Source organism: Callithrix jacchus, chromosome 17 (genome assembly GCF_049354715.1).
Source record: "Callithrix jacchus isolate 240 chromosome 17, calJac240_pri, whole genome shotgun sequence".
Lineage (NCBI taxonomy): Eukaryota > Metazoa > Chordata > Mammalia > Primates > Cebidae > Callithrix > Callithrix jacchus.
Window position 1 is genome coordinate 72502492 of NC_133518.1, and position 6000 is coordinate 72508491.

The following is a 6000-nucleotide window of genomic DNA, read 5'->3' on the forward strand; positions in this document are numbered from 1 at the left end:
AATCTTCCATTTGAAATTATTTTCCTTTTTTCTAAACAATATACTTTATTATAAATATTATAAAGTAATTCCTAAAGAACATTACTAAAGTATATTCCTAAATATTACTAAAGTATATTATTTAGGAATTACATTAGTCAGTGTCTGTTGGAAGCTAATCCACGTTTTGTTTGTCTGTAACTGTCTTTATCTTACCCGCATTTAACAAATATTGCCTTGATGGTTATACAATTCATCATTGACAGCTCTTTTATTTCAGTACTTTGAAATGGATTCCACCATCACTGCTGGGAGTCAGCCATCAGTCTAGGCATCATGACTCTGGAGGTAATGTGTTTTTCTCTGTGGATTTTTAAAGACCTTGTTTCTTGGTGTTTGGCAGACTCATCGCATTGTGTCTTGGCATGGGGTTCTTTTTATTTATCCTAATTAATGGTTAGAAAACTTATGTCTTTTATCAATTCTGGAAAATCTTAAGCCATTAGCTCTTCAAATATTTTCTATCTACCAGCCTATTATTTCCTTTTAAAATTCCAATTAGGCATGTCTTAGGTCTCATCACCTCTGATTATACTTTTTATTTCTGTGCTAAGTTATGTTTAGTTTCTTTGGCATCTATCTTCCAATTGAGTAATTCTCTTGTCATTCTGCGACTATTTTTAGTTCAGTAATTCATGCTTCAAATGGGTCTAATATGTGACTTAGACTGCCTTTTGTTTTTATTTTCATTTATTACATTTTTCATTTCTATAAGTTCTCTTTGAGTCTTTCAAATATGCTGGGTCATTTTGAGACATGATTTTGATGATGTTTATTTCCTCAAATATATTACAAACATATTTTTTAGATTCTATGTGAATCTAATCATTCTTAAAATCTGAAGATGCTGTGCTTTATTTTTCTCATTTGGCAAATAAGGATAAAGTAATTGTTACTCATTGGATTATTTTGAGGATTAAATGGTTTTATAAATGTGATGTTCTTAAGATAAGTATCTTGCACACAACAGAGTGACCTCTGCAAGTGTTAGTTGTTTTTATTATTATTGCTGTGTCATTAGTAGGATTCATTTTTTTTGTTTAATGACTCCAAGTGACTTATTTTTCTCATGTGTTAAATAATTCTGATTGTTAGCTCATATTCCTTATTATCACACATTATAATTTGAAATTTCTTAAGGCTTGTACATAAGGTACATTCCTCCAAAGAGGACTTGCATTGGCTTTTGCTGAGCCGTACTACCAATCTCAATTAGCTTAAGTTAATTTTGGCTTGGTTGTTTTTAGGTCACATTGACAGTGTGAATTTTAGCTCAAAATTTGCCTGAGGGTTGGATACTGGTTATAAATTCTCAGGGGAGATTTCTTTCCCCTTCACTCAGAAACAAGACTAAATGAGGCAAACTTCCTTATTGTCAGTCTTTGCGAGATAGGTTCTTTGCGAGTCCACCTCATGAGGTTGTCACTCTTTAGGGTTCCAGATTTTCTGGGTGTCCCTGATTGCAGGTTCCTTTGTATGATGGTCCTGTATCTTCAAGGTAATTCAGTAGCTTAAGTGCTTATTCATTTTTTATGACTTCTTTTTTTGAGAGTCATTTTTGACTAATTTTCTTGCCATCTCCCCCTCCCTTAAAAATTTATTTTGAGCATTTTATCTAGAATTTGTAGGTGTTTTGACCTCAGAGGTTTTTTCTGTAAAGGGCAGCACATATTTCAGGATTTTTAGTCCATATAGTCTTTGTTATAACTATTAGTTTTGCTGTTGTGGCACAGAAGCAGTCATAGACAAAATGTAAACAAATGGGTATGACTGTGTTTCCATTAAACTTTATTTACACAATTAGGTGACAGACTAGATATGACCCATAAGCTTTAGTTTTCCAATCTCTGTTCTATAACATAGCTGAGATTAGAAGACACTGGAATACTATTTCTGAAAGTTGCTTCTAAGACTCTTACCACTGACTGCTAAAGGAGAACCACCGTTGGTTACTGCTTGATTGAAACCTCACACTTGCTTTCTTTTTTGCTTGAAGCTGAAAGTCTCATAGGAGAAAATCCAGTAGGCGTTTTCAGGGAGAAAACCTGGGTGTGGGGGAGTAGGGGTGAGTTAGGACCCAGCTAGAGTTGAGATGTGGGGGAAAACTTGAATTGTGTGTTTGCCTTTCAGGTTCTTTTTGAGGGGAGTCTCTTTGATGCTTGGAATGAATCCTGCTGGATCACTGCCGATGCTTGGAGATCTTCACGTCTCTTCCCTCTTTCCCATTGCTCATGATGTCTGTGTAACCTCCAACTATGCATCCCACTCCTCTTCTGAGAGACCATTTTTTCATATCTTTGGTGATGGTATAGGCCAGGATGATTGGCTTTTCTGTTTTTCTTAAACCAGCTGAAGTCCTCACCACAAATTAATGCTATATTTTGGCTGATTCACTGGGCCTGAATGATAATGTTATTTCCCACAGTGCACTAAAACATGGGGCAGAAATGGAAAGGTGGATGTATTTCTTAATTTCCTGAAATCTAAGCAGTGAAGTCTCACTTTTACAACAAAGGCAGCTTTGATAGAATGTTTGGAAACAAGTCTTTTGCTGAGCTGGTTGTGAAATCTTATTGGTTGGAGAGAATGCAAGTGCATTTCAGTGAGCACAGGTGCTGGAAGTAAGGAATCAGGAGTAGAGTCTACAGGTGCGGAAAAAAAGATTTTTATAGAGACCCCCAGCTCGAAATGTAGTTGCTCAAAAGCTGGACTTGGCCATTCATTTATTTGAAGCCCTTTGAAAATCTGACATTTCTGTGGGCCTGTTAGTGGTGAACTGGGTTGGGGGGGGTGAGTGGGGTGAGGGAGGGAGCTTGCCAGCTTAGAGGTTAATTGTGCTAATTAACAGAAAGGACACAGGCTTCAGAAAGTGCCTCTGTGGACTGGAAAAATTTCCCAATATTTCATTAGGGTGACTTTGAAAAGGTTGCAGGCAAATGGCACTTTTCACTTTAAAAATCTAAACCATGGCTTTTTAACCATTTTTAAAGTTTGAGTTTGAAAAGTCCACTTTTAGTGTTATTTAAAACTTGTCCCATGGGAAGTCTGGAGGAAAGGAAAGACTGCATTTTTAAGGGCATCGTTCTCGCCTTTCATTCCTTTATGCTTAGCATTTTCTTTCTCGACACTTATTTTAAAAGCCTCATTCTCTCCTCCTCCCAGTGCGAACCCACGCCATATCCCCGAATCTGTTGTGGAAGAGCAGACTGGAAGACATCTGCCTCTTGCCTTATTTTTTTTAATTCCTCTAAATGATAGAGCCAAGTCTCCACACCAGAGCTCCCTCTCTCTGAACAAACCAAATGGCGGCTGTTGGCAGCACACTGACAGCTTGTTAATGGAGGAATCCTTGACAGTGTGACAACCTGCCTGGGCTGCGCAGGAAGCCAAATCCGCCCCCACACAAACCCGGGTAATTAACAGGTGGAGAAAAATAGCAACTAACTGCCACTGAGGAGAGGAAAAATAGTCAACCTAGTGAATTATGTATATTAAAGTATAATATCTCTTTTACAATCCCTTTCCTAGTTCTTGCTAGCAAGCTCTACTGGAAAGTGCTTTGACTTTGGAGTCAGGCGAGCCTGGATTTGAATCAAAGTTTGGCCACCTACTGGCTGTGTGTGACTCTGGGAAAATTCCCTTACTGAACCTCCATTTGTGAGCAGTTCTACGGTCAGATACAATTACAGATGCCACTTATCGGTGTTCAATCGTCAAAACCTCTTTATGATGATGGATTTGCAAAATTGTTCTTGTAGTTCTGTCAAGTTTTGTTTTTTATATTGTGAGGCAGTTTTTTGGTGCACTAGGTTTGAAATTGTTATTTCTACTAGGCAAATTGGGCTTTTTATCATTAGACAGTGACTTCCTTTCTTTCTAGTCATACTTTTTGTCCTGAAATTATTTTTTGTGATGCTATTTTATGTACACACACACACACACACACATACACACACACACACACTCACTCACTCTCTCTCTCTATTTGGTAATGTTTCTGTGCTTTCAGGTTTCACGGGGCTAGGGATACAGGATGAAGGGCATAGAGAAGGGGAGGGTTCTGGTTAGCTATTGCTTGATTAAGGCATCCACACTGGTTGAGCTGACTGTCTAGACATCATTTTCTCCCAGCTCCCTCAAACCCAAAATATATCTGCATGAATTCCAATAAAGAAATCTTTTCAGAGAAGCATGTGCTGGCACCACCCACACCAGCTGGAACATTTTTCTCTCAGCTCTGACCTACAGTAGAAAAGACATGGAAGGAATTTCTCAAAACTTAGATCTGTAGCTCTTGATATAATACCAGGGGCTAAAATGAATTTAGAAGACATTCAAGACTGTTTAAAATAGTTATTTTCAAGCTTTCTTGTGTCTTAGATCTCTTTGTGAATGTGATGAAAGCTATGGACTCTCGCCTCAGGAAAAAATGCGAAACCACAAGATTTTCAAACAATTTTAGCTGATCCTAGTTTTACGTCCCAAAGTTCCAGAGACTCCAGGTAAAAGGACAGTTGTTTAATACTCAAGTAAACATTAAGGGATAAAAGGTAGGATGGAAAATGTAGATACATGCAAATATATGGGTTAGAATGGTGGACTGTGCAGTCATGGCAGAAAGTTTGCTGCCGACTCTTTTCTAGGGTGGGATCAGATTTATCAGTGAAACAATGGTCCTGAGCAGAACTGCCCTGTGGCAAAGGAAACCTGAGCTGAAGACTAAATGAGAAAGTCCAGAACCAGTGAACATGACCCCGGGTAAAAACCTCTAGAAAACATCCCCCAAGGAGGGCTTCATAACCCAGGGCTCACTGAAGAAAATTTCAATTGAAGATAAGCTGAGGAGAAAATATCACAAAACACTGAAAAACGCCCCTGTGAACGGTAAGTCAGCAGGTGCAACAAATAAAGCATTCATGCCCAAGAAAGTAAAAGTAATGAAATCAGCTGAAAAGTACTTTAATGTAACAGTGTTGAAAATATTTAAAGTTTAAAAAGGATAGAATCCATAAGAATGGAGATAATGGAAGAGGACAGAAAAACTTGGGGGAAAAAGAGCTGGTTTCAGAAAAGAAAAATATCGGTATGGATTGGAGGAAACATTAAGGACACTTTCATCGGTAGACTACACAGGGTTAAGAAGTGAATAAGTAAAATGGAAAGATTGTCAGAGGAAATCATCCAGAATACATCAGAGACAGAAGAAGAGTTGAGGGCTAAGAAAGAAAAGCTGAAGAACGGAAGAATTTGGAATTTTGCCCTAGACACACAGTAGTGAAACTCCAACATTCATGTGTCATGGGAAAGTTCTAAAAGTTATCAGGCAGAAGAGACAGCTTATTTTAAAAAGTCACTGTCAGACAAAAGGCAGACTCTCATTATCAGTAATAGATGCCAGGAAATAAAAAGGAAAGAAATAAAAATATCTCCAGGGCACTGAGGCAAAATTGTGTGAATATATATCTTACTAATGCAAATGATGCAAAAACCAAAACAAACCAAAACAAAAACTGAACACCTGTTGGAAATGTTGAGTTCACTCTGGTCTGTGAAATTTAAAAAAAGTTATTTTCATCTCAATATTTCTGTATTATTCACATTTCCTGTAATAAACATGATTTACTTATGTAAAAAGGTGAATATTAAAAAACAAATATTCTGAGTTGAAATTATAGGAACTTTGTTAATGTCTGTTCAAATTAAGCTCATTCTTTAAGGCTTAGCTCTAATAACATTAAACATTGTTTATTGATATACAGTATTTGAGTCTTCTCATGGTGTAGATGTGGTATTTTGCTGCATGCATAGAATGTATAATGATCAAATCAGTGTATTTAGAGTCGTCATTTTGACTGTTTATCATTACTATGTGTTGGGAACATTTAAAGTCCTCTCTTCTAGCAGTTTTGAAATATACAATACATTTTTAAAATTATAGTCACCACATGCTACTATCAAACA

General features: G+C 37.1%; 1 long non-coding RNA gene across 1 annotated transcript in view; it reads left to right on the forward strand.

The window, feature by feature from the left end:
- LOC118148845 (uncharacterized) overlaps positions 1–5800 on the forward strand; it is a 48776-nt gene extending 42976 nt beyond the window's left edge. Inside the window, exons 3-4 of the long non-coding RNA XR_004735862.3 lie at positions 260–327; positions 2170–5800. This is a non-coding gene — a long non-coding RNA (uncharacterized LOC118148845). The remainder of the gene's footprint in view (positions 1–259; positions 328–2169) is intronic.
- Positions 5801–6000: the final 200 nt, after the last annotated feature.